General features: G+C 32.9%; 1 long non-coding RNA gene across 1 annotated transcript in view; it reads right to left on the reverse strand.

Moving 5' to 3' along the window:
• Window positions 1-10,080: 10,080 nt before the first annotated feature.
• LOC150108471 (uncharacterized) overlaps window positions 10,081-13,895 on the reverse strand; it is a 62,651-nt gene continuing 58,836 nt past the window's right edge. The window contains exon 4 of the long non-coding RNA XR_016550659.1: window positions 10,081-13,004. This is a non-coding gene — a long non-coding RNA (uncharacterized LOC150108471). The remainder of the gene's footprint in view (window positions 13,005-13,895) is intronic.

The raw sequence follows: 13,895 nt of genomic DNA on the forward strand, positions 1-13,895 counted from the left end.
GATTTGGGGAGAGCAGTGGCAGCATTTCCTTAGGATGTTGTGTGCTGTGATCAATATGTGGCGTCACAGACTTCAGGTGTGTGTGTGAAGGAAAAAGCTTGACATTTTGAACCTTGAGTATTGCTATATGCACGTTATACATGTGATTTGTATGTGCTGAAAGCATATAGCATCTGGTGAGCGCCAGTATTTGATCACAGCAGAATGACAGTCTGGGAGGTTGTAGCTTAAATTATTATTTAATGTACAGGGTTGAGGATGATTTCTCTAGATTCTACAATTTTTCTCTTAAATAATAATTTTAGCTACAACCTTCCAGATTGTCATTCTGCTGTGATCAAATACTGGTGCTCACGAGATGCTATATGCACTCACCCAATAATGTGACCAACGAAGAAACAGCTTTGAATACGTTAACTACAATGTTTTCATGTTAAATGTGTATAGTGACTTTCCTGTGCTGTTTACAGTTTTTATCTTTGATGTTTAATGTTTTTTCTTTTCTTTTATAAAAACACCTGAAGAATGCTGTAAAAAAGCCGAAACTGGCCATGTGATACTCTTAAACCTTTTTCCTTTTCTCTCAGTTTACGTCATTCAATTCTTTTAAAAAATATGTTTAACAACTGAGTTAATGAACCTCCATGCATATATATATATATATCAATGACCTATTTCAGTTTACCTCCAATTCAATCCACAGTTTTGCAGATGATAGCACATTGCACTTCTCCATTTCATTTCATAAACATTATATATATATATATATATATATATATCAATGACCTATTTCAGTTGACCTCCAATTCAATCCACAGTTTTGCAGATGATAGCACATTGCACTTCTCCATTTCATTTCATAAACATTACTCTACACAACTTGCCTCAACTTACAGAACCACCACCACTGTCCTCAATTCTGATCTCCAAGCCATCCTCCAATAGGGTTCAGATAACCTCATCAATTTCAACCCAGTTCTGTTTTATTTCTCTCAGTATTATTTTTGACAACACCCAAATTTCCAGACAAGATGAGATTTCTCTTGGAATTACCCTGACATCAACACATCACAATCACTGCATCCTCAGCTTCTAAAAAACTAGGATTTCTCTTTCACTCAAGATGTTACTTAATCTCTGAACAGCTGTTAACCTTATACAAATCACAAATCTGCCCAGCATTTGGAGTGTTTGACTCAATACAGAGGAGAACAATAAGATTGATTAATGACCCATCTCTTACCAACTCACTCCTCCCACTTTTGCACAGACATTTGGTTCCTGCAATGTGCGTATTCTATAAATATTTCCATGGGAAATGTTCATCTGAAATAGCATCAATAATTCCCCCACTTAGTACTAACTCCACCCCATTGGAACATTTGCAGCTACTGCTCAATATCCCTTTACAGTGCACCTTGAAACTCACAGAACAAGTTTCTTTTCCCCTCCTTCATCCCTGCTACTATTGTGGAACAGTCTCTCCCCCCCCCCCCCGATATATTTCCCAAGGAATACAATATACAGTCATTTAAATCAAATGTAAACAAGTACCTCCTTTCCCAACTGACTACCCATATACGGTACTAATGATTATAGGTTAATCAACCAACCTCTTGTGTATGGACTAAACATTAAAAAAATGTAAACAAAAAAAAAAAATTAAGAACTTCGTGTTCCTCTATTCCACCTATCCAACCCACATGCACAATGACTCATTTGTAATCATGGTAGTTCACAATTACTCTTATATTTTGCAGAGACCTACAACTTTCTTCTCTTTTCCTTTCCTCCTTCTAATAATCCTTTTATCCTTTTTGCATTTTCACCTTGTAAATCACCCATTTGTCCAAAATTATTAATGCTTTTTCCACTCCTTGAAATCTGATGGTGTCATTAATATCTTTAATTTTCACACCAGGGAAGATGATTTAGTCACACTCACAAAGCACATCCCAATCAAGAAACTGCCATACAATATCTGCTTACTATATATATATATATATATATTTTTTTTTTTGCTAATTAGTACTCTCCTTTTCATTGTTACCTTTTCTTTCTTTAACTTTTCTCATTAAAATCAACTCAACACTGCCTGATGCAGAAAACAGAATTTTGATATTCAATGGACCAAAAAAAAAAATTAAATGCTTTTAACCTAAGATGTAGACCAGTAATGCATGCAATGTAAAACATTACATTGCTGGTAAATATTAGTCAAAATGGCTACTGAAAAAATTTATATCATGGAATACTTTTCAAAAATTTTTCATTTTTGTTTCAAGTATATAGCGATTAATGTTCCTTGATATTCAATACATAAATGAATGCAGTGTTCTGCTCATATAATAATCACAAATGCTTATAGAATTCTTCGACTGGCTTTAAGGTCAATATACTGTTTTTACTTAGCAATCTGGAAATAGAATAATGTACAAGGGTTGTTTGAAAAGTTTGTTAAAAAAATAAGTTAAACACATTTTTTTTTTTTGCAAAAAAAATCACCTTTATTTCTCAATACAGTCTCGATAAAGGTCTATACATTTGTTCCAGAGTTTCCAATTTTTTTATCCCGTCTAAAAAGTAGGATTTGTCAAATTGTGCAACATAGTCATTGACAGCCTTGATGACATCCATGTTTAAAGAAAATTTTTTTTCTACAGCCAAATTTTTAAGTTAGGAACAAGAAGTGCTCTTGATGAAAGAGCACTTTTTCGTGTGCCAATCTTGGCCATTTTTTCTTCAGTTCTTTTAAATGGTCCAACAATGATGCATAATAGAGTCCTGTTATTGTCTTATCCTTTTACGAATAGTCTATCATGATAATTCCTTGGAAATCCCAAAAAACAGTCGCCATCACCTTCCCAGCTGACAAAACGCTCTTTGCTGTTTTCGGTGCTCTTTCACTGGGCATTGTCCACTGTTTTCACTGCTGGTTGGACTCAGGTGTGACGCAAAAAATCCTGCAAATTGCGATTAAACATTGCCAAATACTATGTTGAAATGTCTTTTCGCATGCATTTTTTGATCGCAGTCAACAATTGTGGCACCACCCATCAAGCACACAGCTTTTTAATGTGCAATTTTTCGTGTAGGATATTATACATCTGTTCAGTTGAGATGTCTACAATCTCGCACACATTCACTCGGCGGTCTTCCATAAAGATACCATGGATTTTGTCAATCATTTCCTTCGTAATGACCTCAGTCGGGCATTCGGAGTGCACTTCATCTTCAATGGATTTACAACTCCGTTTAAATTCATCAAAATTTATCCAAAACTTTAATTCGTCTTTGATCTGTGCAGCCATCCACTTCTTCAAATAAGTGTTTTATCACTGCACGAAACTTAGTTTTCTCCATTTTTATGAAAAATGTGAACAAGGTCATTTTAAATGTTTGTCAAATGAGGACTGCGCATCACACCTGGCTAAATTTTTGCCAAGGGTTATGAAAAAAGATGATACGTGCCGATGCTGGTATGAATGAACGAATTGTGTTGCCGTCTATTGTACCAAACTTTTCAAATAATCCTTTTATCTTGTGTATGTGTGTGTACACACACACACACAGTCAGGGCCAGCGGAGGCAGGCATGCGGGTGCTGCCGCCAGGGCACCATAAGTTCATTTTTAAGAAACAAAATTTTTATCGTGAAAACAAAAAATTCTTAGAATGATCAATATTAAAATAAGGTCAGATACACCGAATAAAAATTTTAAAAAATTGTGTATTGCCGCCTCTTTGGTCAGTCAGCTGTTTACAATTTTGCGAGAGCAGGCTAATTGCTTGCCTGCAGAATGTTGTGTCCACTGCGTCTATCTAAAGTGAAATGGTGAACGGTTTTTATGTGCAGAAACGAATTTTCGTACAAAACATTTGTTGCTAGTTAACCAGTCATATGGTACGCATCTCAGTAGCGCAGTGTGGACTGTTATTTCGTTTCTGTGTCGTGTTGTGTAGTAATTTCTTGTGGGTATAAAATAGAAATGGAATCAAAAAGAAAAAAAAAACGTTATCCAGTGCACAAAATCGTAAGCGTCATGTTGCGAAAGAAGCAGATGTTAAGAAACACTGGGGGCTCTTAATAAATTTGTTATATTCTGATGCAGATTGTACCAACTCGATACATCAGAAATCAGAGTTGAAGAGCCGTGCACATCATCCAGTTTGCATGAAAGTACTATTGCAACTATTGAACAAGATAACAAAACTCATGATTTAAGTGAAAAAAGTAAGGAGAAGACTTAGTTGTAGTTGACCATGAAACTAACACATTGTTAGTCTCTGTAAATTTAGAAGATCCAGGTGAATGGGGAAATATTGATGAAAATTTCCGAGTTGTTTTAATTGAAATGGGGCCTGTTCAAAAGAAAAATATAATATATCCCAGAGACACATATGGCTGTAAATTTGGTGCCACGTATTATAATAGAAAACGGGGAGCTCGTGCCAAGAACATGGCTCATTTATTCCGAAACTTTAAATTCTGTTTTTTGCTTTTGTTGCAAACCTTTCGCACCTACCGAATCAAGTAGTCTTGTAGAAGGTTATAAAGATTGGAGAAATGTAAGTACAACTTTGCATATACATGAGATTAGTTTAACTCACATGAAAAATTTCTTAAAATGGAAGTTGATAAAAATTTAAAAAACAAAACTACTATTGATTGAGAGACTCAATGGAAAAGAAACATTGGATGAGTGTTTTAGAACGCTTGATTGAAATTATAAAATTCCTTGGTAGCCAAAATTTAGCTTTTCGCAGATCATCTGATAAATTATATGAAAGAAATAATGGCAATTTTTTAAAATTAGTCTAACTGTTTGCGAAGTTTGATCCCGTTATGGAAAATCATGTTGAAAGGACCCTACAACGAAACAATAGAGTACACTATTTGAGTAAAGACAGTCAAAATGAAATATTGGAAACTTTAAGTAATGCAATCAGGGATACAATTTTATTATCAATTCGAAAATCTAAATATTCCATAATTTTAGCCTGCACACCTGATGTAAGTAAAACAACAAATGACACCATTATTATTCGCTTTGTTTCCTGTGACAATGGAATTTTCAAGATCATGGAAACTTTTTAGGTTTTGCAGATATATCAGATTCCACAGGATGTGGTTTATGTGCAACAATAATTGAACAACTGGAAAAATGAACATTCCCATTGAAGACATGTGAGGTCAAGGGTATGACAATGGGGCAAATATGAAGGGAAAAATATGGGCTCCAAAATTTGCTTTTGAACAAAAATCCTCTAGCTTTTTACGTGCCATGTGCTGCTCATACTCTAAATTTAATCATTAACGATGCAGCCAAAGTGAATGCAGATACAATTAGTTTCTTTGCAATTATTCAAGAAATATACAATTTCTTTTCATTCTCTTGCAAACATTGGGCAATCCTTTAAAAGTTTGTAAAACAACATTGAAACAGCCATCAGATACGCAATGGGAAAGTACAATTAATGCAATCCACCCTCTACGATATCAGTTAGGAGAAATTTACGATGCACTTTGAAATTTTAAATAATGAAAATTTTAATAAAGAAACTCAGCATGAAGCATAAACATTGTGCTAAAATAAAGGACTACAAATTTATTTGCTCTCTTATAACTGGGCATGATTTACTTAACAGAATAAACCCTGTGAGTAAAATACTTCAAGACAAAAATATGAACATTACACTTGCTTTAGAATCTATCGAAAACTTAAAAATATTTTTACTAGAGTATCAATCAGATACAAATTTTAAAGAAGTTCTAAAACGGCAAAAGAACTGTGGACGGAGAACAAGAATTTAAAACTGGTACGGAAGTCCGACGACGAAAGAAGACACGACAATTTGACTACGAGCATCATGACGAAACGCCGCAATCGCCAGAAGTTAAATTTAGAGTGAATGTGTTTTATACACTTCTAGACGTTGCAATGTATTCGTTAATAGAACGTTTTGAACAACTAAAAACATTATGATAATTTCAATTTCTTGTATAGATTACTACAAATTAATAACGAAGATTTACGAAAAAATTGTGGCGATTTAGAGATTCTCTTGAAGGACGGCGACAATAAAGATGTAAATGCAATAGAACTATATGACGAGTTATGTGCTTTCTGGGATATTTTTCGGAAGGCTAATTTAAATATTCAAAACCCTTTTGATATTCTTCATTTTATTGTGTCCAATAATTTATCTTTCCCTAACTTTTCAATTGCTTTTAGAATACTATTAACCTTACCTGTTAGTGTAGCGAGCAGTGAACGTTCCTTTTCCAAGTTGAAATTGATTAAAAGTAGGTTTTAATTTAAAACCTACTTAGGAACAAGTATGTCACAAAAAAGGCTTGTTAGTTTGCCATTAATAGCTATTGAAAATGATGTGTGCGGAATTAGACGTTAAGACCATTATTTCTAATTTTATGAATATGAAATCAAAAATCCTAAAATTTTAATTTAAAAAAATTTCAAGTTATTTATGTAATTTAATTTATTTTCTGTTATTCTGTAAAGATGTTATTTTTTGAATACTTATATTAAATGTTCTAATTATTTCTGAATTCTTTTCTTATTTTCTCATCTGTCTTGAGTTTCTTTTATTTTCCTAAAAGATAGTTCCACTTATAAAAATTATTAAAAAAATTTTACAAGTTACTAAGAATTTAGTAACTTGTAAAATGCAAGAATTTTTTAAACTTTAGTTCAAATAAATTTTAACTTTAATTAAAATTCATTTTAATTTTGTTAGCAATTCGGGTCGGTGAGAAGGCTATACTCACTGTATCATTATATTCAACAATTAAAGTAAAGTGGCTTTATCAAAATTTGCATTAACTTTTGAGAATTTTTTGAATATACGGCTTTTTAACGATTATCCTGCCTAGTCAACACCCCTGGTTCGTTACATTTAGCGAACCAATGTGTGGTTCTGTCAAAATTTATTTAAGAAATTTCAAATAATTAAAATTTTTATTATCGTAAAAGAACCACACACGGCCAGATCGTTACAGGGGGCACTTAGACATTGCATGCGGGTGGCAAAGATCCTAGCGCCGGCTCTGTATACAGTAAACCCTTGCGGAGCGCGGATTTGCAGAACATGATTTTGCACATATGCATTATCTTAATTGTTTCCATTTAATTTGTCCGACGCTAGAATTTCATTCATACGCGGTACGCTGCAGAACGCCGGTCGGCAACCCTGCTTGGCGCTGTCTGCTATCTGAGTGACGCAGGCCGAGATGCAATTATTTCATTCACGTTAGCAGAGCTGTAATCACGTATTTATCAGTGTTTATCCTCTTCTCCTTTTGCATTTGTATTTCTTTTAATTTCAGAAATTCAATGACATCTAAGAGGAAGAATGAAGATGATAAAGCAGCAAAAAGACACAAAGTTTTGACATTATTTATCTCAGAAAATTGAAATTTTAGATAAGTTGAAACATGGTACACGTGCTTCATCGCTTGCAAGAGAACTAGTTATAAACGAATCAAGCACAAGAACAATACGGCAGAATGAAGAATAGATTCGGTCTAGTGTCAAAGCTTCAGGCGATACTTCAGCAAAGGTTGCTTAAGTTTCGAGAAGAATTCCGCAATTGGAAAAGATGGAAATAATATTAATAGCTTGGATTGACAATCAAGTAAACGAAAAAGGCTCAGTTGTGGATTGTGTTGCTATTCGAAACAAAGCTTTAGATTTGTTTTCTTTCATTTTAAATAAAGATGGCCAATCATCAGAGAAAATTGATTTTCAAGCAAGCAAAGGTTGGCTTGAAAACTTTGAGCGTCGTTTTAATTTTCACAATGTAAAGCTTCAGGGAGAAGCTGGCTCTGCAGATAAAAAAGCAGCAAAGAAATTCAACCCCCGATTTTTGAAATTCATTGAAGAGAGGGGTTACGTTCCGCAACAAGTTTTCAATGCAGATGAGATGGGCCTATTTTATAAGCAAATGGGACAACGAACCTACATCACAAAGACACAAAATGTTGCCCCAGGTTTTAAAGCTTTTAAGGATAGACTCACTTGGCTTTTTTGTAGAAATGCATCAGGCGACTTCAAGTGCAAGCCTCTGCTCATTTATCGATCTAAAATGCCTCGTGTATTGCAGGAAAAAAATTTTGATCAATTGCCCGTTATGCATGTGGAATAGAAAAGCTTGGGTAACAAAAGCCCTTTTTAATAACTGATTTGAAAATTCATTCATTAAAGAAGTCAAACATTACTTAAACAGCAAAACCTGTGCTTTAAAGTTCTAATTCTTGATAATGCTCCAGGACACGATGCTGAAGCCCTCACAACATTACATCCAAATGTAGAGGTTTTATTCCTCCCACCTAACAACACTTCCTTAATCTCAGTAATATCATAAAATTATATATCAATTCTTGATAATTTAATCAAGAATGTAATGCAATAACTTTTATGAAGGATTTTTTTTATTAGAACAGCAGTTATAAAGAAGAAAAGTGAAACACAGAAAAAATTAGATATACAAAAATTCTCACGGTGTGAGTTAATACTTAGTTGTATTAACTAATAACAGCCTTACAACGCCTTCCCATGGAGTGAACCAAGTTTTTTTAGTTTAGTTCTGCAGCTGTTATAATGTGAAATCAAGATTGAATTATTGCTTCTATTAATTGGGTTTTATTGGTGGGTTGCTTCTGATTAACAAGTTTCTTTAGTCGGCTCCATAGATATTCAATTGGGTTAAGGTCTGGTTATTCCCAGGCCATTCCAGCAGTGGAATATGATTATCTTGAAACCACTTTTTGCACACAGCAGCAACATGACATGGAGCTGAATCCTGTTGAAATATAAATGCTTCATTATCTTGGAAAAGATCACGTGCGGAAGGCTTCAGTTTGGGCTGAAGTATTTCACTTCATATCAAATGTATTTTTGGGAATTTATATTCCCATTAATCACGCAAATTCTGCCCACACCCTTTGATGTCATACAACCCCAGATCATAACACTAAGTGGGTGTTTCACGGTAGGTGTAATGCAATCAGGATGCAAATCTCCTCCTTACGTATTTTATGCCATCACTACCAAACAGAGAAATTTTGGTCTCATCACTCCAAATAACACTGTGCAATTGTTCCGCTGTCTAGTTAACATGGGTTTTAGCCCAGTTTAATCTTTTCAATCTTTGTTTGAGAGATAAAAATGGCTTTTTTCATGGAATTCTAGCATTTAGATCAAATTCCTGCAGTCTGCGCCGAACAGTCCTTGCACTCAACTTCACATTCTATTACGTCATTTCAGCTTGTATACACCCAGATGATTTTCTTCTGTCACGTAGGCACAGTTTCTCAATTCTTCTATCACCACTTGCAGTTGTACACCTTTTCCTGCCTTTACCAGTCTGGTTTGTAGTGACTGAGTCTCCTTATACCTCTTAAAAAAAATTTAGAAATGCCACCTTTCGTTAAGTTTCCACCAATTTTTCTGCTAATTTCTTCATAACTGTAGCCTTGTTCACTTAATAGTACTATTTTACATCGCTCTCTGGGTGACCAGTCAACTCTTTGCGGCATTTCTTTAATTTTATTACATTTTAGAAGCTCACTAAATGAAAGAACACACAAAAAAAGCCCAACCAACTTGATAGCAATCACATAACACACAGACAAATGCCCTCCTCTAGATCCAATGCATGACATCAATAGCTGAATCCTACTGTGACCTTATTGGCTCATTGCCAAAACAAGATGACACCTGATTGGCTCTCTAAACACTCATGCATGCTCATTGGATACATTCAAATGAAGGAAAGCTACTTCATATCAACCTAAGCAAGTTGTGCTTCTTTTTTCTGGTTATTTGGCTATAACTTTTCATACAATACAGATAATTGAACAAACTTTGTTGCATTACATTCTTGATTAAATTATCTTTCCATTGATATATAATTTTATGGTATTGCACCAAAAATAAGCTATCAAATCCTTCCAAAAGGTTTTCCACAATTTTGGCCTCTAATATATGTATATATTTTTTTAAAAAGCAGAAAAGAAATATAATTTGTGTGACATTCCAAAAAAATGATGAAACAAAAGTACAAAATAAGAATGGAAATACCTTTACATTTATTGCTAAATAATATTTATTGGTCCTCTACATAGCATAAATTTGGATATGTGTTAAATGTATAGAGATGGCTAATCATTACAGTTATGAATTATTGTATACAACAGATACAAAAATCCAAACAGCTACATGGAATGTTGAAAAGTTTTTTATTTTTCTGGCAAAATAAAATTTTTTCTCTTATTTCAAATTTTGTTAACTGTACATGCAGCACTAGAGAATAATTAAAATTATTTTTGCCAGACAAATATATGAGAAAGGAGACAAGCTTTGATTAATTTAAATAGAAAATTAACATGATTTATTTTTCAGTTAATGAAATAATTATTTTCTGTTTATATCTGGTTTGAACTTGAAACAGATAAATATAGAAAATTTTCAGGGTAAACTACTACTGAATATTTTATAAGATGGCACAAATGTAAAACTTTTACATTTAGCATGCGGGGGGGGGGGGGGAAGAAAATCCCTATGATATTTAAAGAGACATACCCTTTCATCATATAAATCACAAAAATATGTTGCAAAATATTTCATGACATTGTTCACAGATATATATATATGTAGAAAGTATTTTACCTTGGGTATAATAAATGTTAAAGATACCAAGCTATTTTAAACCTGGTTTTACTCCATTTCCCAAGTAAGCAAACAGACAAATAAGTCAAGTTTGTGCCTGCAAGTGTTGCAAGTCCAGGCAACTCATGGTAAAAATAGAATAAGCTCTGATCACTAATCTTAATATTTACCCTTAATGCAAAGCACATCTCCTGGAGGAGATGTATGATGCTTTGTATTAAAGGCAGGGGGCCACTACCCAGACCGGTTTCGACCTTCATTGAAGTCTCATCAGTGGGAGCCAGGCTAGAAATTTTAGTAATACAGAGCTTATAAGTATTTTACCAGAACAAGTTACCATAAGGTGTTATAACCTTATTAAATAAAAATCTCAGGAGGAGATATAAACGTAGAAACTTGCAGGTGCAAACTTGACTTGTTTGTCTGTTTGCTTACTTGGGAAATGGAGTAAAACCAGGTTTAAAATAGCTTGGTATCTTTAACATATATATATATATATCTGTAAATAGAAAAATGCACTGTGCTTAAGCAATTTTATAAACATGCTACATCTATTAACATTATTTCCAACTTTATAGCTGAATTTAAAAAAAAAACATTGCAGAAATTTAACAAATCAATTTCCTCAAAGCAACTTTTTTTTTTTTTTAGAATAACACACAGTGACCAGTATTTTAACTTATGTAAGGCAATATGGAAATGCATTTAACCTTCATAATAATCTTTTTTCATCTAAAAAAGCATGTATCTTAAATTTTTATAGTGAATACAGAATTCACAAGTGCACTGAACAATCATGAGGCAAACTGCATGCACATACATACACATTAACCATTAGATTTCAAATATTTCAAAAGACTCAAGTTATCATTTTTTCTTCATGTTTTTTACATAATTTATCCTAATAAAAGTTTATATAATTAGACTGCATATTAAACATTATTTATAAGCAAATAAAATATCGCTTCTTTTTTACATCTTAATATACTCAAATTTAAAAACCAGGACAAAATAACATTAAGGAAACTAAATATCCTTAACATACTGATTTTTTTTTTTTTTTTTTTTTTTTTTTTTGTTTGTTTGTTTAAAAATATCTAATAAAGCATCCATGATTTTTCTATGGCATTTAATGATTGAAAATGACATTTTTATAAATCCCCTGCCATGGATATTTGATAAGGCCATTTAGGTTTCTGGAAAATTAATATCATAATAACAAACTTTGATAAAATTTTATTCGATAACAGATTCTATGAAACTCAGCAAATGTTTTACTTGGTTAATTAGTATTTTGCAATATTTTAATCAAGAAAAATTTACACGATTTGAACATACACTGGTTGACTGAAAAGTGAACAGCAATCAACTTCTGATTGGCAATAAGTAAAGTTAAATATCTAATAAACAAAAAAACATGACCGACATCAGCTGAATGTTATTTTGCAAACAGTTTTCTTTCATCTTTACACATCTGTTGATCAACTTTAGAGCTTTATGTGCAATATAAAGCTTTGTAACAAATTGTACAAAGTTTTGCTTTCTGTATAAATACAGATCTCATATGAATTTAATAAATGCCTAAGTGCATGTAATGTGAAAACTGTGTGGAACACTACTGACAGTAATTAAAAACTAACTGAAACAGGACTAGTCTACATTTATTATGTACAAATGGTACTACAGCCCATATATATATATATATATATTTTTTTTTTTTTTTTACTGGCACTTGGTTTCAGTTCTATCATGACTAAATGAACTTTTCTTTTGGGTAGGGATGGGAGAGAAGAATGAAGAGAACACGAGAAGCTGTACAAATTTCTTTAAAAAGCAATTGGCAATAACAAAAACAGCCTTGGAGATTAATTAACAGAATAATCATAATTTTTCTTCTACTTCTTTCTTTTAAAAAATGAAAAAAGCAGTGAAGATAACTAAGGTGATGTTTGAAGGAAATAGTTGATACAATTTTTTCCCCATTAATAATACTTAATAAAAGAGAAATATAGCTATACATACAAGTTAAATGTAAAGACAATACAAAAAGGAATGTTTTAATTTGAAAATATAAAAAATTAATTCTTTCTTAGGACAGTACTATGTTTATTTGAAGTTTAACTTCAGTATATTGAAAACTGTATTTCTAGGTCATCTTCAACCATAAAGAATTGAATTATATGTACAGAAAAATTACAACTCATGACAGTCATACTGACTGATCCTATGTAGGAGTCAAATTTCTTATGTAAAGCTTTGGTATCACAAATCTTGATGACTGGAAGATGAGCAAAAATTCCGTCTTTTGTAATTTCTGAAAAAGAAAAATCATTTTCTGTGAAAAAAAAAGTTTTCTTTTTCACATTTAGTGATGGTTCTTTTCAAAAAACATAAAATATTTACCCACATGCCAAAATAGTTTCAAAATTAATATAGCCATAAATATGTCTAATAACATTACACACGTGAAATAACAATCTTTATCACCAAAAGCAGTTAGTATCATGAATTTACCATCTCAATACTTAAAATTCATTTAAGGCTGATGCACCACCTTCAGACAAAGCATTCTATTCTCTCTACCATGTTCCATGCAAGAAATCTGCCCCTCGTTGCCATTCACAACACTTTCAGATAGCTTCTGGAGATGAAGTTTCATTCTTCCACTCATTGCCTGCCATCCTCTGAAATAGCTCTCTTACATCTAATTGACATGCTCCTAGCATCAACATGTAAGTCTTAATTATATTACCTCCTAGCTCTATAATTTACATTCCCACAATCTGTCTTCTAGTCCTGATACTATCTTGACTCCCATTAAATTTTTTCTCTCATCAGGAGAGTCAGGTAACCAAATCCGGGCATAGTAGTTCAAATGTGGCTTGTCATATATGATACTATCCAGAAGCAAGGAAATTATACATCTCCCGCAAACATTTAAAACCTCTATCTCACAGATTGTGTAAGTACTATTTTCACACACACTATTCCACTGAACCATCAGCTATCACAACTCCTTTTTGTGATAGGCCAGAATAATACATAACAGTAGCTGCTTCATCTACTCTTTCATACTATCTATCCATATTCACTGGAAATGTTTCCTCAAAGAATTACAATCTAAAGTTATTCAAAAAGAATCGTGTCTAAACACATATACATACACACAGTGCTCATGCTATAAGTTCTGTAACCTGTGGGGATT

The sequence above is a fragment of the Typopeltis vanoorti genome, chromosome 3, assembly GCF_054136105.1.
Source record: "Typopeltis vanoorti isolate ZY-2024b chromosome 3, IOZ_Tvanoo_1.0, whole genome shotgun sequence".
Classification (NCBI taxonomy): Eukaryota; Metazoa; Arthropoda; class Arachnida; order Uropygi; family Thelyphonidae; genus Typopeltis; species Typopeltis vanoorti.